This window comes from Pituophis catenifer, unplaced genomic scaffold (genome assembly GCF_029215685.1).
Source record: "Pituophis catenifer annectens isolate HBS135680 unplaced genomic scaffold, rPitCat1.0.hap2 SCAF_1, whole genome shotgun sequence".
In the NCBI taxonomy this organism is placed as follows: domain Eukaryota; kingdom Metazoa; phylum Chordata; class Lepidosauria; order Squamata; family Colubridae; genus Pituophis; species Pituophis catenifer.
In genome coordinates, this window is record NW_027256881.1 from 109,728,107 (window position 1) to 109,751,134 (window position 23,028).

Sequence of the window (23,028 nt, forward strand, 5' to 3'; positions counted from 1 at the left end):
CTCCCCGCCAAGCGGTGTTCTATTTTATACAAAGTCAGCTTATTGCGCCCACAAACCGGGTCCTCATTTTACCTATCTCGGAAGGATGGAAGGCTGAGTCAACCTTGAGCCTGGTGAGAATTGAACTCGCAGTAATTGCAGGCAGCTGGCAGCTAAGTGCTACTTTAACAGCAGTTTTTAGTCCGCTGTGCCACCAAGGCTCTTACTAGCTTAACTAGCATCCACTTTCTCAAATTTTAAGAAATTCAAATAATTGAATCTGAAAACTGTTCAATACAAAACATGCTTTTAAACCACTGAGTTTTAGCCTGTATCTTACATACAGAATTAGAGATGCTGGAATCCTGTAAATTATTTCATGGCACTTTGTTTTGCATACTTGGAAATAGGCCTTTACCTGAGTAAGCTTCTGTCACTGTGCAACTTACGTAGACAGGATCATATATATTGCATATATAAATCTAAATGAAATTCAAAGCAATTGTTTCAATTTTTTAAAAGACGAGTGAAGAGATGATAGAATGAATCCAGTGAATCCCAAATTTTCAATAATTCATGATACACAAATACTCTATTATTATCTGGAGCTTCCTTTGTTGACTTTAATTAAACTTTTAATTTGCAGTCTTGATGAACTTCAAGGGAGCATGTGCGTGTATGTTTATAAATCTTTGAGTTTTGCAGTGTTCATGTTTTAATAAATATTTGACAAAGTGAAATATGATTTTGCTTAAAAGCAGTGATTATAAAGATAGAATGCATGGAGTTGTATACCTTTTCTCTCCCATGCAAAGAAGAATGTACTTTAATAATCTAAACAAAATCAATAAAAGGAAAAAGAAATATATGGACCTCACACAGATGTATGGAGGTCATCAGGCTCTAAGTTTGCTTCATATCTGTCAGAGTATGAATATTCATGGATGGGAATAGATCAGCCAATGGGGACTGAATGGAGACATGGTAACAAGGTCAGCCAATGAATACGCATGGTAACAGGCTCAGCCAATGAGGCTTATTTAGAAACAGAAATTTAAGTCTAAAGTCTGGGCGTGGCTTAGGCAACTGAGTCTGTGCATGTTTGTCTGCTCTGCTGAAATAGGATATAAGAAAATTCAAAAATAAAATAGTATGTAGGTATATAGGTTAGAAATGCATATAAGTAAAGATTCAATTTTGAATCTTTGAATTTTGAATCGGGGTTGGACTGGATGACCTGCAGCATCCCTTCCAGCTCTGCTACTCTGTTAAATTTGTTAGACATTATTCTGCTTTAAGATGGTTGGAGAAAAGACATGCTGAAAGCATACCAATATGTAACAATGTTGTGTTAGAATAGATCTTCTTTTATTTGAGGCCCGTTAGAAAGAGGCCCAGCTATGGGGACACTCTTTAATGCCAAGGCAATAGAGATAAGAAAGAGCCATGCTTGCAAAATATTGTATGGGTAGTTATGGGGAGGTGTTGATAAACATGTAATTAGAGAAAGAGAAGATGTTGTCTCTGGAGGCGTCATGGATTAGTGGTGATCAGTCACTGGACCTGATGTAGGAAGGGTGTGGGGGGCATCGGGATAGGGAACTAAAAAATGTAATGCTTTTGAAATTTCAGGTGTGGCTTCCTGGCTCAAACTCCTTGTTGAGGTCTCTGCTGGGATACCACCCTATTTTGCAAAATTGCTTTTATTATTTTCTTTTAATAAAATTTGTTTTCATTGACCCAAGTGTTTTTTGGCTGAATTCATTTCCAACAAAACTAACTGTTCTCTCCTGCCTTGTGTTGTAACTGCTACTACGTTGAAGAATCAACTATTGGTATTGTAAATACTTCATATGTTATTATGTATATAAAGAAGTTAATGAATCCAGCTGAATCAGTTATCTGTGTGTGCTTCTGTATTTCATTTTTGGAAGAATCTCTGACAATATCTGGTGAAGCACTCACGTGCAATTGTGACAGTATTACAAAGACATACAGGACCAACACTACATAGTATAAATTTGTTAGGAGAGCAAAATTAGTAACAGAAGAACAAGCAACAATATTATGAAATGCATCAATTGACCTAATATAAGGGAGGAGAGAAGAAGGTTTTTTGGAATGTCTTTTAAACATGAGATCATGTTGTACATATTTCAGGGGCTGGTTGACATGGAAGGCATCTATTCTCCATTCAAGGAAGGGACAAATGTCATTCCCTCTCTATAAAGCAGCACTATCATCCTACAACTTTCAGTCTAATTTCATATGAACTTTGATATAATTTCAAAATCCATCTGCAAGGTATCAGTTCAGAAATAAAATTAGTTGAATCCAATGGTGTTGAATTCCATGTAGTTGTGGAAACAGAGGTATTTGTTCTTTTATTTCTCCTCTCGCCTCTTCTTTCCTTGAAGTTTAAAAACAGACCTTTTTTTTCCAGTAGTTAATTAATGGAAGTGCAATTTTAAGCAATACTTACCAAGCCTAGCATTATGTCATATCTATCTGAACAGCCTGAACAAAAGGGCAAATGTCCATCAACCTTCTGTACCTGAGCATATTAGTTATGTTAAATTTCTCTTATCTGTGAGAAATAAGCAATTAGGAACAGAGCAATTTTTTCTCAAGATATTATGATTAGAGCAGTGATGAAATCTAAAATTCATTACTACCAGTTCTGTGGGTGTGGCTTGGTAGGGGGGGTAATGTGACTGGGTGGGCCAATTTTTTTTTTTTTACTTTTAAAACCATTTTTTCTATAACCTCTTCAGTAAAGAGGTTGTAAAAAAATGCTTTCAAAAGGCTCTGACGATCCTAGCTGAGTTGCCTGATCGGCAGATGCTTTTTTTCTTTTAAATGCCTCTGATGATCAGGCAACTCAGCTTGGATTGTCAGAGGCTTTTAAAAGAAAAAAAGCCTCTGCCGATCAGGCAACTCAGCTGAGATCATCAGAGGCTTTTAAAGGCATTTTTTAAAAGCACATTCCTTTCTTTGATCAATGAATCATAAATGAAAAAGCACCACAATGGAGCTAAAGAATGCTTTGTTTAAAAAGGATACTATATTTCAATATGTCTCTCAAGATCCTGCAGCCAATATTATTCACAATGTGGTGTGGCTTGAGACCAAGAACAAACGGTTGCAGTATTTCTGATTTGTAGAAAAATGGTACTGGAGTATCTATGATTTTTTTTAATGGCGTCCATAAAAGGCTTGGTTGGTTGGTTGGTTTGCTTGTTGTTTTTAACCATAGTTATTCTAAAAAAATGTTTTTTTAGAGTTTCTCATGTGGGTTATAACTATTTCAGTGCTAAATATTTAAACGCAACACCTTCTGTTGGATATTGTCATGCTTTTGCTGGGCTCTAAATTTCAAGCTTTTAAATGTACTGTATATATATATCAGGGATATAAAACTCCATGGTGGTGAGAAGAGTAAATTAAAAAAAAGAATCTCTAAGAGAACTTCCACCTTCATCTTATCACCTTCTCAATAATTTTGCATGCAGGAAACTCTGGTAGATACTGTTAGATATGTGTGCAGTAGGATGAAACATTTTTCCCCCACTGCATGCATATTACATGAAGCTGGGGATTATAAGGCTCGGTTCAAAGATGTTATTTAAGTAAAATATGTTGGTTGATTGACTGATTGATTATATGCTATCAATCGGTGTCAGCTCTTAGTGACTACTTAGGTTGACATTCTCCCCAATCTAGTTTTTGAGGTCTTTCAATGGTTCACGGATCACCAAAGTAACTGAGTCAGTTCACCTTGCTGTTGATAATCCATTCCTCCTGTCCCCCCCCCCTTTCTTAACATTATAGACTTCTAAGAGAGTTAGGCATAATTTGTCCGATATACAGTATGACAATTTGAAGTCAGTTTCTGCCCCCAGTGAGAATACCGGATTGATTTGTTCTATGATCCATAGAGTGTCACAGGAAAAACTATTGCCCACACAATTCTAACATTTCTGGGTAAAGACACTGAATGATGTATTAGACTTTTACAATCTACACCAGAAATGTATTTTATAGAAATAAATTATATAAGCTCTCTGTGGATTTTGTAATTTTTACAAAAACATTACGCTAATTAAGAACATGGTTGATAATTAGGGTACAGTTCTCTATTATTTATATTAAAAACATAGCATTGACAAGGAAATGTATGGCAGAAAATTATTGACTGTATCATTATTAGCAGTAGTGTTGAATTGATTACAAATTCTATCTATAACAGACGATCTGTAAGCAGTTGGCATGAGTGACAAACTGACTATTATTATCTATACTATTTGCAAATATGGAGGGCCTGCATGCCATTGGTGTGCAGAAAAACATTATAATATTGCAAAGAGGACAGAGGTGGGTTACAGCAGGTTCCGACCAGTTCTGGAGAACCGGTAGCGGAAATTTTGAGTTGTTCGGAGAACTGGTAAATACAACCTGTGACTGGCCCCAGCCCTATCTATTCTCTGCCTCCCGAGTCCCAGCTGATGGGGAGGAAATGGGGATTTTGCGGTAACCTTCCCCCAGATTGGGGAGGGAATGGAGATTTTACAGTATCCTTCCCCTGAAGTGGGGTGGGAATGGAGATTTTACAGTATCCTTCCCCTGCCATGCCCACCAAGCCATGCCCACCAAGCCATGCCATGCCCACCAAGCCACTGCCAAGAACTGGCAGTAAAAAAGTTTGAAACCCACCACTGAAAGAGGGGTAAGCTAGTGGTGGAAGGTGATATATGAACCAGATCAGATGCGACCATTTTCTTCCCTTTTGTGCACTGACAGATGTATTTCAATTTCCCTTTTCATTCTTCCTCCTTTCTGTTTCCATGGCTTTTTGATTCTGAACCAGAATGCCAGTGCAGTTCTGAAGGGAGATGTATTGATTCCAAAATCTACTTTGAGGCCACTATACTTCAATATCTACAAAAAGCCCAATATGGTTCATTAGTGATGGTGATTGCATTTACAGAGTTTATTATGGAGTTCCTGGTAATATAGAACCTGTGTTACTTGACAATGTACTGTAGATGCAGTCCATTTATGATCCTTAAAGCTTGTGCCTTTACCATTATATACATTACAGTGGACCTAGTTTATAGAGTGAATTAAAACTCTCGGTCATAGAAAAGAAATTTCAAAAGAAATATAAATAAAAAGAATGTCCCAAAGTCTATGGTATTCTGAAATTTAAGCAGAACCAGATTCAGGCACAAGGTAAGCAATCTACATAGTCTGAAGTTATTTTTTAAAAAATAATGTTATAGTTTATTATAATTATAATGACTAATTTTATTCAAATTTATTAGCTACCCAAATCCAATTGATTTTGGGCAAAACTGACATTAAAAACTGATAAATCATTAAACAACACAGGCAGCTTAGACTAAAATGATCTTGTAAACAAAACAAATCAAAGAGGGTCCACAGAAATAAAATAATATATATTGGTATATCAACCTCAGGCCTGGGACCAAAGACAGGTTTTAAGAACTTTCCAGGACACTCCATATCTCTGGCAGAGGAAACATAAATTAAAATTTCCTGTATGGTTGATATTACCATCATTAATTGATCAAGATATATCTTGTTTCTATACGCATTCACATTTTCTGTTCAAAGAGGGTCCTTCCCTATCCCATTGCAGGTTTGTTATATACATTGATGGCAATCTTACCAAGTTCACTTGTTACAATTGGCACCTGTCAAAGAGAACTTCTATAATTTTCCATAGTTTAGGGCAATGATTAACCAGGGTTAAAGCACTTAGGGCAAGGTTTTTTAAAATAGAGTTTTGAGGATTTAAATGAGGCTTTTTAAAACAAGGATTTTTCATAAAGAAGCACATATGTTGATTCATGTATTGCCTTTGTTCTTTAAAATAAAGAATAAACGGGATGATATTAATGTAGCGTAAGACTGAAGAAAAACTGAGCGGCTGAAAGAAATTGCAGATGCAAGGGTTTTTGCTTTTGATAGTTGAAAAAAAGTTCAGCAAGCATGTCTTTCCTCATCACCAAGTCCTCTTACTGTGTTAAGCTGTGCTTGCTAAACTGACATCTATCGCAAGGTCCTCAAGAGCTCTGAAGGCGAGAAGGGTCAAACTGTGTTAAATCATGCTACATCCTCTTTCACTGAATTATTTTTTTCCCCTTGAAAGTGTGTAAAGACAATGAAATCCTAAATGCGTTTAGCAAAAGATGGAATTTTTCACTGTTTCTTTCCTTAGGGTTTAATGGAAGCATGGTAAGATTATTCTGTATGAAAGAAAAGAATTCACAAACTCCTTAGCCCCCTCTGAACTAAGTCAAGTCATAAATGCATGATCACATTTCCACAAAATTCTCTCTCCATTTGAACATATTAGGCTTGTATTTTAAGGTGAAATGGACAATTGTACCTTTTCTTTCTTTCCTTTTCTTTTAGAAGAAAAAAGGAATATTGCCATCTAGAGAAATACCCTGGCTACCCAGCCCTATCTAGCAATGTTCATGTCAAAATGAAGACAAAATGCCCTACAGAAATTATTCTATGTCATGACATGGAATTATTATTAAACTATTTAAAGGGTATTTTTTTCCTCCAATTCCTTTGAAGAACATAGATAGATAGATAGATAGATAGATAGATAGATAGATAGATAGATAGATAGATACTAGCTGGATTCCTATGCTTCGCTACGAAACTATGTGATTGGGCTTGATAAATCAACACTTACAGCTTGAATCCTCCCCTATCCTATCCCTCCCTCAGCCTTGCCTCACAGAAATGTCTCCTCTATCCCCTTGTCTCCCTCAGGCTTTCTAGCCCCTTCTCTCCATGAGGCTTGCCCCACAGAAGCCTGTCCTATGCTATCCCATTCTCATTCTCATTCCCATTCCCAGAGTTATTTTCAAGTTGGGAGGGGCAGTTGAACGTCCAACTAATTAGCATCAGAGCGTGCTATAATAATATAGGAAATACTAATGCTCTGATGGTTATTTTGAAAAATCCTTTCTTAGTGAGTACCTAGAAGCCAAGAGGAATATATGTGGCAAATTTCAAGTTTGTAGGCTTTACGGTTCTGGAGATTTTGTGATTAATGCGTGATTCTTTTTCGCTTTTATATATATATATATATATATATATATATATAAATTATATATATAATTGGCTGAACATAGCAACCTGAAGATGCATACATAGGTGGAGTGAAACTTGTAACATAATTGTCTTGAGGAACTGAAATTTTCAAGAAAGTAGTTGAGAAAAAAAAAACGCAAAAAGAGTACTTGACAAAGCAATTTAAGAAAACAACCTTTTCAGCAAAATGGTACAGAAAAAGCTGACTACATAAATTGAAGCTAATGAAGAGAAGCACAAAGCACAAGAGAATGTTAAATGCAAGATGCTGAAAGGGGCAGAGAAGGAGAAGAAGGAAGGAGCAAGGCAAAACCATTTGGCTGTGCAAATATTTCAAAGTAGCCACAAAACAGATTTGGTTCCCATTAATTAGATTTGGTGGATTACTTGACCACAAAGCACCTTATATGACCCAGTTGCTGGGGGAAAAAATTATTCTTTATGGTTGGAATTGCCTTTATTGTCACCCAGAGTCATCTCAAAGCAAGATGGGTAAAATCTAATAAACAAATAAATCAGGGAATAATTTTATAATTTAGGATAGTCTTCTCCACAGGGTCTATGATATGAAAAAGAGATCCAAGAGAATGGTAATTCTTAAAGAAAAAAAAATCCTATGTTTGGTCATGTGTATTATAAATAAATATTCTTTAAAATGATAAATATATTCCTGTCATTCATTTATAAGTAGAAACATCTAATGTTCTCAATTATGATTTTTAATTCTCTTATTATTTTTCAAAAAATATTGAGTCTGAAGGAGAGCATAATAGTTGGATTTTTTAATTGGAAATGTAAACTTGGACAATAACCCTTTCAATTTCAGATCTATAGTTATTCAAACTCAAGAACATTCATCATATCACACCATTATGGAAAAGCAGAGTGGAAAGAATTTTAAAATGTCAGTAGATGATTCTGAATACATGCAAAATATGCAAAATAGCTTTTGTTTTAAATCTGAAAAAAGGAAAATAACTTCTTTAGTGTTCTTTGTAAATTAAAACTTAATGAAGTCAACAATATGGTTAGAAGAAAATTAAATGCATATATTCCACACAAACACACACACAAAAGAAATAACTAAAGGAAGAAATGACATAACAAGAATACAGAGCACATTACAGGTAGTTCTTGTTTACAGGTAATCCTTGATTTACAACCATTTGTTAAATGACCATTTAAAGTTACAATGGCACTGAAAAAAGTGACTAATAACCAGTTCTTTTACTTATTACTGTTGCAGCATTCCATTACAGAATCAGTCACATGATCAAATTTCAGTTGCTTAGCAATCGGCATGTAGTTATGATGGTTGCAGCATCATGGTGTCCTGGGATTATCACTTGCAACCTTCCTAGGGAATGTATGGCAAACAAAGTCAATGGAAGTCACATTCACTTAACAATCACAAAATTCACTTAACAACTGTAGTGGTTCGCTTAACAGCAGTGGCAAAAAAGTTGTGAAACAGGGCACTTAACAACTGCCTTTCTTAGCAATGGAAATTTGGGGTGCAATTCTGATCGTAAATCGAGGACTACCTAAGGTTATCACAATTAGGGCCACAATTTGATTGTTAAGCAAAATTGTTAAGTGAAACCAAAATTGTGCTTATACTCTTTCTGCAGCTTTCCTTTGCTTTAAAGACCTGTGAAGGTTGCAAATGTGATGATTGATTGTAAATTTATTTTTTTTAATCACCATTATAACTGGGAACAATAATTACTTATGAGGCAGTCGCTAAATCAGGTCTGTTTTTATTTCTTTGAGATGTACTACTCTCCTTATATCCTAACATATAAAATTGATGGGAGGCAAGTATTTTCAGGAAATAATCAATAGATAAAAGTTTTAGAAAGTATATAGTGTAGACTTGGCACTCAACTGTTCTGTCAAAATTTCCAGCTCTCCCTCTCTCTGCTCTCCCTGCTCCTCAAATTTTCTTCTCTGTCTCCTTCTCTAACTTTTAAATTCTTTGGGGAAATTGAGCATATAAATGGGAGTTTCCAACACTATCAGTCAAAACAGATTGTGACAGCCATTTCAACTTTCTATCCTTTATATATTTGCTAAGGAAAAAAATGAGAAAGCAGCAGGAAAACAGTGGAGAGCTACAGAAGGAAGATTGTTTTGTATTGATACTTTTCAGCGGGAATTTCAAACCTACCTAAGTTTCTGATTGGCTGACAGTCCCTCCTGGATTGTATATAAGGAGGGCTGCAGCCTCTGAGTTTTTGCTGAAGCCTCATCATATATTAAAGAGCTGTTGTCACTTGCTTGGTTGTGCCTCTCGTTATTCCTGAACCACTTCATTGGCGACGAAGGTGGGATAGAGGTCACAAGAAGCGAACCAGTGAGACCACGAGCTTCAGCTAGGCGACGAGGCGAACTACAGGAGGCATACCGAACATGTCTGCCTACATTCCGCCCAAGCCTTTCGATCCGACCCGTGAAAAATGGGTCTCGTACCTGATGAGGTTTGAATGCTCGCTCGAAGCCAGCGACATGCAAGGGCTCTCCGCTAATCGGAAGAGAGCCCTCTTCTTAAGCTACTGCGGACCGGACGTGTTTGAGATGGCAGAGTCACTGTGTGAGCCGACGCCGGTCCAGACCATCTCCTGGGACACCCTGATGGCCACGCTCCGGGCCCACTACGCTCCCGTGCCCTCCAAGTTCGTGCAACGATACCAACTCAGACAGTGCGTTCAACGAGAGGGAGAACCGGTCAGCGCGTATATGGCCAGCCTGAGAAAAGCCGCAACTCATTGCGACTATAGGGACTTGGACGATGCGTTGCTTGAGCAACTAATCTGTGGTGTTCGGGACATTAGGCTACAACGGCGCCTGCTCGCCAAGCCTGATTTAACGCTTGCTGGAGCCCTAGACGAGGCCAGGGCTCATGAAGCCTCCACAAAAGCCGCAGAAACGCTGCAGCGTCCGCTGACCAGCAAAGACAGCCCGAGGTCTGCCCCGGTGCATAGAGAAGACGCCGGATCCAGCTCGGAGTCCGAGTCAGATGAGGACGTCTTCCGAACGGAGCACCAGAGGAAAGACACAGGCAGCCCTCGGCGAAGCTGTCCCAGCTGTGGAGGGCACCATAATAGACTGTCCTGCAAATACAGAGAGGCTATTTGCAGGCGTTGCGAGAAAAAAGGGCACCTGGCGCGAGTCTGTAGAGCCATTCTGCCCAGAAAACACCAACCACGTGAGCACCGCAGCCAACCGGAATCAACGTGCCAGAAGCATCCAATGAGAGATGGCGGCGTGAAAAAACGGCGCAAAATTGAACCGCGAGATGGCCGCAGCATACACATAGACCAGGCCAGCACGGCGATCGAGGACAAGGTCAGCACAGTGGTCGAAATCAACGGCAAGCCATGCTCGATGGAGATCGACATCGGATCAGCTCTCTCCATAATGTCATGGGCGACCCTAAAGACCCTCCTGCCGTCGTTCCGGAAGGACCAGCTCTCCAAGCAGAGACTGCGCATCCTAGACTACCAGGGGAACCGAGTCCCCCTCGAAGGCGTGGGCACGTTCCGAGTCACCTATGGAGACTATGAAAGAGACCTGCCGCTGACCATCATCACGAAACAGCTCCCTAGCCTTCTGGGCATGGGGTGGTTCCGAGCCCTCGGCATGGGCTTCACCGGCGTCCACCAGATGCTCAAGTCATCATTAAAGGACAGTCTCCTGACCAAGTTCCAAGACGTTTTTGGGGACACGTTGGGCAAGTATGTGGGGACCCCTATTTCTCTAAACCTAGACCCCAACGTAGTCCAAATAAGACTCAAAGCAAGACGGGTGCCTTTTGCATTGAAACCCAAGATCGATGCGGAACTGGACAAATTAATTAAACAAGGGATCTTGGTTCCCGTTGACCACGCAAAATGGGAAACCCCCATAGTGACCCCAGTTAAGTTGGACGGCTCAATAAGAATTTGCGCCGACTACAAGTGCACAATCAACAAGGCTTTGCAGCCGAGCGCCTATCCGGTGCCGATCGTGCATCATCTACTACACTCCCTGGAGCCCGGAAAAATTTTCGCCAAACTAGACCTGGCTCAGGCCTATCAACAACTTCCAGTTGATGATGCCACGGCAGAGGCGCAAACAATAGTAACCCATAGGGGTGCATTTAAATGCACCAGGCTCCAGTTTGGGGTGAGCGTCGCACCTGGCCTATTTCAAAGCACCATGGAGCGCCTTCTGCAAGGGCTTCCCGGGGTGGTGCCATATTTTGATGACGTCCTAGTCAGCACCCAGGACGAACAACAGCTAGGGGACAGAGTTAGAAACTTCCTGTTCAGATTCAGGGAAGCGGGACTCAAATTAAAAAAAAACAAGTGTATGATTGCAGTCCCCTCTGTTGAATTTTTGGGGTACAGGGTGGATGGCACAGGCATCCACCCTACCGAAAGCAAGATGAGAGCTATTAAGAGCGCACCTACCCCCAAGACCAAAGCAGAGCTCCAAGCCTTCCTTGGACTGCTCAATTTTTACTCAATGTTTCTGAAAGATAAGGCTACCATCGCAGATCCCCTGCACAAACTATTGGGGAAGAACGTACCATGGGTCTGGGGGAAACCACAAGCAGCCACTTTTGAGGCAGTAAAGAGACTTCTATCGGAAGACAGTTTCCTAATCCAATACAACGCAGCGCTACCGCTTGTATTGGTTTGTGACGCCTCCCCCGTAGGAGTTGGTGCCGTCCTAGGCCATAGACTGCCGAACGGCCTAGAGGCGCCCATTGCGTTTTACTCTCGCACCCTGTCGAGCGCAGAGCTATAGTCAATTGGACAGAGAGGCTCTGGCTGCAATTGCGGGGGTTAAAAAGTTCCACGAATACCTCTATGGCCAGCAATTTGAACTTTTGAATGATCACTGGCCCCTGTTAGGACTTTTGGCAGGCGATAGGCCAGCATGCCACACCATGCACCGCCACAGGGAGAAGCCCTGCAGAGCTCCTCATGGGCAGGAAGCTTCGGTGCATGTTAGATAGGCTTCACCCTAACTACTCACACGAAAATTTCAAGGGAGAGACCGCTGGGCTAAGACAGTTTCAGGTTGGGTCCCCGGTGTTCGCTCACAATTATGCCAGCGGACCTCTATGGGTTGCAGGAACCATAGTGGGCATAACAGGCCCAAAATCCTACACGGTAGACGTGGGGGTAGACAGACTCTGGAAGAGCCACATAGACCAACTCAGAAAAAGGGTAGTCAGCGAAGCAAACATCAATTTAGACATCTCCGAACCTAACTACAACAACTTTCCCAAAACAGCTAACTCAAGCCCGGGTTCGTGAGAATACTTAGCTGACAAGCCCTGGTTCCAGCGCTGCCCCAGCGAGTCGCCACTCCCAGCCGGGGATAACCACGCCCCGGACAAAATCCAGGAGGTTCCATTGACGGAGCCGGGAGAGACAGAAAGTCCCTCCGACCAGCTCGACGCCCCACCAAACACTGAACTGCGCAGGTCAACTAGGACGAGAACTCGGCCTGGGCACCTGCGAGATTTTGTGTGTACTTATGTAAATTTTTGAATGTTAGTGCCTTCTGGGAAGGGAAGGGTGTTATGTATTGATACTTTTCAGCGGGAATTTCAAACCTACCTAAGTTTCTGATTGGCTGACAGTCCCTCCTGGATTGTATATAAGGAGGGCTGCAGCCTCTGAGTTTTTGCTGAAGTCTCACCATATATTAAAGAGCTGTTGTCACTTGCTTGGTTGTGCCTCTTGTTATTCCCGAACCACTTCAAAGATGAAATAGTCTAAAATTCTTTCTAAAATTTCATGAATAAGGAGGGCTGATTTCATAATGAAAGGAAAAATCAATAAAACATTCTTAGATTCAATATTTCACGTGCAAACAAGGACAATATAATTGAAACCACTGTACTATTAAATTCAGCATTTAAAGATAAATATTACTTTACTAGTCCATGTTCAAGATATTTTATAGCTGGCAGCATTTAACAGAATAACAGTGTTTGAAGACAACTCTAGATCTATATATTTATTTAAAGCCTTTACTACATGGATTTTTTTCCCCCTTATTCTCTTGTACTGTTCTTTCACAGTTCTTCAGATTTAACTGAGTATAGATGAATTGTAAGGAAGGATGGAATAATCAGATCTGTGGATAAATATTGCTTAATTACAAAACATAATAGATTTAAACGGCTTTAAAAACATTATCTAACATATGTGAAATCGAATATTGTATCACATTCATTGATATAGCTAGTGACAGTTTTTAATTTCTGGAGTTTATTCAAACTCAGCGGAAGTAATACCTTTCAAATGGCAAATTATAGCAAAATATTCCAGAGGTGCGCCCAAATATCCACTATTTTTTGGTTGGGATGCATGTGGGAACTGTCAACTAATTCCTTATAGTACTAAGGAGAAGAAAACTGGCAATAGATTTTTAGTGACAAACCAGATTTAAAATTAAATCCCATGAGAGTTAAAAATCATTGGACAGAAGGAAAAAAACTTTCACTTAAAATAACACTGACAATTTTGCAAAACAGATACGGCGAAAATGTTGACATATATTTACACATGTGCAGAAATGGATAGACTAACGTTGAAATTAAAAGATAAGGAAGACTCAAAGTATTTTAAGATATGGGACAGTTGGTATGAGTGGATAAACCAATGGAAAAGAAAGTAAAGTCAAAATTTAGTATGGAATTAAAAGTAATAATTATACACCGTCATTAAAGGGAAAAAAAGGGAAAATTAGGTTTGTATATATGTATACTCATATACATTATATATACTTTGTTTGTTGTTTGTTGATATTATTGTTTGTATTTTAAGGTTGTGAATGTTTTATATAATTTTATTCTTTTTTAAATTCAATAAAGTTTGTTTTTAAAATAAAAAAAAGAAAAGAAAATGTTGACATATAAACTTTTTGGTTCAGGAAAAGCAATCTCTACACTTTTTCTGGGCAGAAGTGGCTGAATGACACATTTTTGCTGCAGTACCTTGTGGTTGCCCTTTGCTAGATTAGATTTTATGCATAGTCACAACTTGGTGATCAATGGCTCAGGTACTGTATCACTTAAAACTTACTTCAAAGTTTGGTAGAAAGATTTGATTCTGGGGTTCTCTTTACACATGCCATATAATTAATTAATTAATATAATTAAAGATAACTTTATTAACCAGGTATTGATAAGCAAACTCTTGCACACATATTGTTTGGCTAAATAGCCATGTAAACTAGCCATCTAAAAACTCTGGATTTACAGCAGACAACTACATGAGTCCCATATATAGCAGACAATCTATATTGCTGCTACCATACATAAATTATGATAGGCCATAGATCATTCCATCAGAGTCCAGCATCTCTTTAAATGGTCTCTCTTCCAAGAAAACTCCAGCTACCATAAATGTGAAAAGTCTTCCAATTGCCAAAACAGAGATCTTAGAGCCCAATAATCCTTTGTGCATTTTAAATATCATTTTAACAACAAGAAAATCTAAGAAGATATTGCTAGTGTATCCTAATATATTGGACAGAGGATATATCTTGTTTCATTTTTTGAACAGCTACTAAACTACCGACTGTGAATGTATTGTGGTCTTTGGAACCAACTCATTCTGAATTATTAAAATCCAATACTAGACTATGTATGGTATTGGCTAATCACATGACCTAAATGTCTCTGCTTTGGTAGCCCAGGGCAAACTGAAGTAGTAGTCATTAAGTAGTGAAAGGGAGAGATTGAATCCAATTATGAGTAAGATGAGTTTATTTGCTCAGGGGAATTATTATTAGATGGTGGCAGTGCAAGAAGAAAAAGTGTCAGAAGAATGTCCAAGTATTAAACACAAGTGACAGCCTATGATGGATATGTCTATTGTTTGTCCTAAATTTGTGTGTGTGTGTTTGTCTGGGTGTCCACATACATCTCTGTGACTTATACATATGGTAGAATCTTGTTCGTCTCCTTGATCTAAGTTCCAAACCTGTCAAAATTTAACAAATGAAACAGAACTCAAATCAGTAATCTTGTACTACATAACAGTACCTAGTTGTTACACTAGGAAAGCAGTAATATTTATTTATTCTTCCTGTATAGCTAATAATAATTAAAACAAAAACAAAAAGATCAAGAATAAAAACATAAATAAATAGACAATTGCCAGTCAAGATAATTGATTTAAAAAGAAATACAGTTATGGTAAAAATATTTCAATAAAACTATTGAATAGGCTGCAACAGATACTCTCACACCCCTCCCACAAGCCCAGGAAGACAGTGATTTAGAGCCTTATGACAGATCAACCAAATCAGGGCCAGTGAATGTCTTTTGATAATAGCTAGATCTCATCACAGGGTAAAAAGGGACAGAACAAAAAAGAATCTTCCAAAAGTTATAATTTTAAATGCGAAAATGGAGAAAATTAAGCATATTTCCTTATTTCAGAAATGGCAGGGCTTATGTAATTAAGATTGTACTAAATCTGTCAAATTTATCTCACACTTGTAAATTCAATTCACTTCAACATTCTGTAGCATTCTGAATGAAACCAAGTTGAGATACCCACTGTATTCCCATAAGTTTCTCTCTAAAGTTTGAGATAGGTTTCTGGACATCATGGAAGTCCCAAAAGTGATTTTTCAGGAGGCAACTGGGCTTTCTTTTTTTTTTTTTCTTTGAAGACATTTTGCTTCTCATCCAAGATGCTTCTTCGGGTCTGACAGGATAGTGGAGAATGGAAGGATTTATATTCCTTGCATACAGGTCATTTGCATCCTTTTAGAGCACAGGTGTCAAACTCGCCACATCACGTTGCCATCACATGATGTATCATGATGATTTTTCCCTTTGCAGAGCTGGGGTGGGTGTGACCTGCGCATGACTCATCTGGCCCATGGCTGCCAGTTTGACACTCCTGTTTTAGAGGGTTGTTGAAGATTTGGAGGGTTATCTGAGTTACCTGAGTAGTGTTCCTGGTTCCTGTAGTCTGCAATTTTTTCCCTCTGGAAATCCATTCCTACTCCCACACCATTCAAAGGGTGTTCATCCAGCTGTCTGCAAGGAATATAAATCCTTCCATTCCCCACTATCCTGTCAGAGCTGAAGAAGCTTCTTGGATGAGAAGTGAAATGTCTTCAAAGAAAAAACAAGTAAGTCCAGTTGCCTCCTGAAAAAGCACTTTTGGGACTTCCATGACCTGGACGACTGAGAATCCCTATCATTCCACATCATAGAAGGCTTACAGTGCAGGGATGAGATGGATAGCAAATTTCACAATATCAGAAATATATGTCATATATAACTAAAATTCCAAGGCTGAAGAGAAATCAAGAAAAATAGTCAAATGGATGGATAAAACTGAACAAGCATCAAAGAAGGCAAAGTAATATTCTGCACAAACATGGCATTATAAAACCCTGAAACTATTGAACATATATTTAGTTACTTTAAAAACACTAATGAGTATAGTAAAATGCCATAGTAATAAGCATGAAAAGTAAGAGCCAATACATTACATGGAAAGAATAAGCCATCAGAAATAAGGGACTCAGCTTCAGAAATCCATGATATGGATTGTAAACCAATTTATATATCTTGTTAATGTAATTAACCTACATTTTTGTTGTTTAACAGACAGATGCAAACCCTTTTATAAAGATCAAAAATATAGAATATGCTTATGTGTACTGCTGCCCCACTAAAGCAAGAAAAAATATAGTGTGCTAGAATGTATGAGGTTCAAAATATTGTCTGTAGTGCTGGATTTATTTGATCAAAAGTCACTTGGTTGGTGCCATTTTTATATACAAAATATAAATCTTCCAAGTTTTATGGTCATGAATGTTTTACGTAGGGAGAATTTTTAAAAAACTGATTTCTGTACAAACAGAGTGATTAACAATTCAAAACTGAATTATTTAAGCTTGAACTCAACTTTCTTAAAATGGTAATGCTCATCTAATTCCGCATAACCAAGCAGAACATCATTCCAACATTTTATGGTATTAATGACAAAACTAATCTTTTAAGGTTTCGATGCAATTGCTTCTTTTGTCTCACAATTTTCCATTTCTCTTTCTTTTTGCAGAAGGCTAGGTGTGATAATAAAATGGTAGAGTCTAATAATGAAAAGTCTGAGTTAGATATCTGGCCCATTTCACTGCACAGTTCTTCTTCCAATTACATATCTTTGAAATAAATATAATAAACTATGAAAGAAAGTTATTTAAATGGCTTGTCAATGTCACAAGTAAATGCCTTATTTTCCAATATGGAAACTGTATATACTCAGGGGTATTAGGGGTTAATTTATTCTTCCTCCCTTAATTTATTCATATGTAACCACTCCCATACTTTACTCCGCCTTGTGAATATAAAAGGAGCTGTATGCACCTCCTCCTTGCTTCCATCTGTGATTACTCAGTGAATATAGAATGCCTACTGTAAATAAACAGTGTTATGTTTGAATACTTTATTCAAGAATCAATTATTGAGTCTGATCCTTAAAATTACCCAACAATCTGGTAGCAGAGGATGGTTGAATTGACTCAATAAAACTTTAGATATGCCTAAGAGAGAAAACTCCAGAAACAAAAGAGAAAGACCCAACACCAGGGCACACAGTAAAGAAATGGAAGCTGGTCAAGAAATGATCGATGAATCCACAACTGCAATATCGAGAGAATCTGAAGACTGCACTACAGATAACGAGGAGATAATGGATGAAACTGATGACCAAGAAGAGAACGAAATAGAAAACAACGAACTCAGGTCAGAGATACTGAAACTCTTGAAAAGTAAAAAAGATGATGAAAATCTCATCGCGAACCTCCAAGACATAATAAAAAACAACGGAGCAGCGAGAGAGAAACACATCCCAACAGATGAACTTAAAGAATCAAAAATGGTTGATTACCTGTAGATAAGAATATAACAAAAAAGAAGACTAACAGTCCCGCACAAAATTTTGAATGGCAGCCATCTTGATTTCAACAGACCACTAAGATGAACGAAGCAGAGCCAATCAGAAAGCAGAATTCAAAATATCTGGCGCGAAAAGCCTTGCATGATGCAAAAAACAATAAAGAAAAAATTTACTCTTCAGAAGAATCAGACAGACATTGAAGAAACTTCAATAGAAATGCAAATAGAATCAGCAATGAAAACGCTTTTTGCAACATTCGGTCCAAAACTAAGAATTACAAAAGAATCAACAAAAGCTAGCAATCGAGAAATAAAGAAAAGACAAGCAAGCAAGTAAACGTCTCAGAATCTACCCGCTTCTATCCAAACGACGAGAGCACCGACGCCTGAACCCAGAGAGCCCTGCAAATACCACCCCACGCCACAGACGATCCCAGGAACCAGCGATCTCAACAAGAATCATCTCAACAGAAAGAAACGAGCGCCTGTCATCACCTGGACGCCCAAGATCGAACCGGAGACCGATTCATCGGAAGAAGAATGCTACGAGGGAGCTGCAGCAGCGAGAACCTCTCCCGACAGCTCCAGAAGCGAAATGAACAACGCGCATGTGCAGAACTATGCAGACAACTATGGAGGACATGAAGAGCAGAGAGAGCCATTCAGACTCGTTGCAAGCATACCCACACCATTCTGCAACTTTCGACACTTGCAAGATCACGGACTACCTCCAGTTGTAAGTAATGGATCTAACAGTATTGGGAATTTGCCCAATGATTTCCCAAAACTGAGAATAGATGGTATTAATTTGCAAGAATGGTGTCAACAACTTCAGGTTGTTTTTCTAAAAGAAAACTTATTATTATTTATTACTAACCCCCCCAAAAGACCTTGGACTCTAAAATTGGACTGCCTACACCACAGAGCATTTTACTTATTAATATCCAGTATATCTCCTGCTATGTACCATAGCATTAAGCACAATTTGACTGTATCAGAAATTATTCAATGCATGTTTAAATTATTTCATAGTGAAAGTGTAGCGACTACTACAAGGATGTCTAAAGATTTCTTCTCAGCTAGGATAAAGCCAGGGGTTACTATAAGTGAGCATTTAATATCTTTAAACAAAATCAGAGCAGAGCTGCATTTAAGGGGAGAGGTAATTTCAGATCAAACAATGAAGAGTGTTATCATTAACTCATTAGACCCATCATGGGATAACTATATATCACATTTGGACACAATTAATTTAGGATACTTATCCATAGAGAATTTATCAAATAAGCTAATAGCTGAAGATAATTCAAGAAGGAGTCGCTGTAATAACCATATAGAACAGAGACAGTATAAGAGAGTAGCATTTCAAGAAAAATATCGTGAATCAATTGAATGCCATAACTGTGGATCTAAAGAACATTGTAGAAGAGATTGTCCTAAATTCCTTAGAGAAAGACAAAAAACTGACTATAGAAGTAGATACCATAACATACAATCATCCATTGATAGACATAGATATAGAAGATCACCCAACTATAGAGAACATAGAGGGGGCAGGGATAACTCAAAAGATAGAAGATCTGGTTCACTAAATGGATTAGACAAACATAATACATCTAACATACAACAATCAGGGGATAATGATTGGCTCATTGATTCTGGGGCAGCTAATCATACTACACATAACAAAAGTATATTATCTTCATTCATAGAAGATAAATTTGTAATCAAAGTAGCTAATCAAGAAAAAGTCCAAGTTATTGGTAGAGGAAATGTAAACTTACCCGGTCTAGGAAAAATAGAGGGGGTATTACTAATACCGGAAATACCTCATAACATACTTAGTGCAATAAAACTAAGTAGAGATTCTGACATAAATATAGTATTCTCAAAAGGAAAAGCAACACTAGAGAAAAACAAAATAAGCTTAGGTAGTGTGATTATCAAAGGAGGTCTACCATATTTAATCATAAAAGAAAGATGGTTACACAACATTGACTCCAACTTGGATGATAACAATGACATAGATAATGGAGACAATAGTAATAGTGATAATGAGGAACATGAAACAATTCATAGTCACAAAGACACATCTATTAATGACACATACAATAACAAAAAACCTACAATTGGAAAACCAATCCACGATGAATGTGCACATATTTTACACAGGAAATTGGGGCATGCTAGTTTTCCTGTAGTACAAAAAATGATTGAACATGCTGAAGGTGTTAAAATAAAAAATTGTAAAAACTATTTGGAATGTTTGGTATGTAAGTCCACAAAACTCAAAACTAGCCCCAAACCAAAAAAGGCAACTAGATCAACTAATCAAATTTTTGATTTGGTACATATGGATTTGGTTGGTCCATTAACACCATCAATCACATATAGGAAATGATACTTTCTGACTATTGTAGATGACTATAGTCGTTACGGATTTGTTTACACTTTAAAACACAAAGATGAAACCTTTCAGAAATTTAAAGAGTTTTACAAACGTGTAGAAACACAACATAATATTAAAATAAAACAAATCATGACAGATAGGGGATCTGAATTCATGTCAAAAGAATTCTCCAAATGGCTAAAAGACAAGGGGATGCTACATTTCACGTCCAGCCCTTTCTCTGCATTTCAAAATGGAGTAGTAGAGAGAAAGAACTCGACATTACAAACCATGATTAGATGCACATTAGAGGATGCTGGCTTAGGAAAACAATTCTGGTCAGAAGCATTACAATACTCCAATTATACACAAAATAGAACTTGGTCCAGCATTATAAACAAGACACCATATGAATTAATGTACAGCAGAAAACCCAAAATAGCACACATGCACATATTTGGAGTCACAGCGGATGTACACATACCAAAACAATTGAGACGTAAAGGAGAGAACGTGTCCAGAAGACTTAGATTCATGGGATACGAAACAGGCACAAAAGGGTACAGATTTATTGATAACAATAACAAATTTATAATTTCTAGGACAGCTATATTTCATGAACAGGCCAACTGGTCTAAAATACATCTTAATGAAATATTTCCAATCACAAATTCAAACTCTGAGCATCAAGATAGAGAAGAATGTAATCATAACACACATAGATACAAAAACAAAACATGGACAAACAGTCAACACAGAATAAAGACAGATTCGTTAACAAAAAAGGAGGCAAGATACTTACATGATAACGATAGTAAACCAGAAAAAACAATTAGATGTAATAGAAATCAAGTGCCAAGCAAATACAAAGATTATGTAATGTATATGGATAGTGAAATATCAACACCAAACACATACGAGGAAGTATTAAGGCTTCCCACCGAAGAAAGAAGAAAATGGGAATTAGCCATGACCAAGGAGATGGATAGTTTACGAGAGTTAAATGTATTCACACCTACACCTGCACCTAAGGATAAAACTATTATAGGCACCAGGTGGATATACAAAATTAAAAATCTAGAAGGAGGCAACTCATTATACAAAGCTAGGTTAGTTGCACAAGGTTATGCTCAAAAATATCCTGAGGATTACACAGACACATACTCTCCCACAGTAAGAACTGAGAGTGTAAAAACAGCTTTGGTTATAGCATCAGCACTTAACCTTGATGTATTCCAATATGACATACAAACTGCGTATCTACACGCAAAACTTGATAAAGAGATATATGTAAGAGCACCTCATAGTCAAAACACAAACAAGAATGAAACGTGGTTATTAAATAAAAGTTTGTACGGATTAAAACAATCTGGCAAACGCTGGTATGATTGTTTAGTCAAAGTGCTCAGAACTATGAATTTCAATGCTACTACTGCTGATAACTGTTTCTTCGTCAAAAAGGAAGGTGACTCATTAGAATTTGTGTTAATTTATGTAGATGATATTTTGTATATAGGTAAACATAAAGAAAAAAGAGACACATTTGTAACAAGACTAAATGAACATTTTTCTTTAAAATCATTAGGGAAGGTAAATAAATATCTTGGAGTTCAAATCAGCAAAACCAAAAAAGGTTTCAAACTTTCTCAGAAAGATAAGATTATAGAACTCCTAAACAAGTGTAATTTAAATAATGCTAAGCCTTGTGATACTCCTATGCAAACTGATTTCTTAAGGAACATAGATGAATCATCCCCTGAATTTAAGGATAATACTCTCTACAGATCAGTTATTGGTTCACTTTTATATATTTCTAATTGGACTAGACCTGATATTGCTTTGCCCCTCAATTTGTTGTCCAGGTACATCAGCAAACCCTTAATGTATCATTGGGAAGCTGTTAAAAGAATACTAAGGTACTTGAAGCACAGTTTGGACTTCTGTTTATTATTGGAACCCAATAACGTCAAAGAGCCCATCCTCACCTGTTACGCTGATGCGGATTGGGCAGGTGATACCATATGTAGAAAAAGCACATCAGGTTATATATTTTTTCTTAATGATTGTCCAGTTTACTGGTACACTGGAAAACAGGATTTAGTAGCCACTTCAACAACTGAGGCAGAATATGTTTGTTTAGCCAAAGCCTCCAACAATCTTGTATGGTTTAATGATTTATTGTCAAGTACTTGGAAGAAACCTTCATTACTATTTATCATACACGAAGATAATAAAGCTGCTATTGAGATATCTAGATCTGATGCTATTGGTCAGAGATCCAGACATATAGATATAAAATTCAAGCACGTGAGGCAATTATCTCAAGATGGATTTATCAAAGCAGTTCACTGCGAAACATCAGAGCAAATAGCTGACATATTAACAAAGCCTTTGCCTTCTAAACAACACAAATATTTAACTTCCAAATTGCAAGTTTTGTATTGTTCTGAATCTGAATGTAATTATTGTTGTATATCGAATCGGCATTTAGAGGGGGATTTGTCACAAGTAAATGCCTTATTCTCCAATATGGAAACTGTATATACTCAGGGGTATTAGGGGTTAATTTATTCTTCCTCCCTTAATATATTCA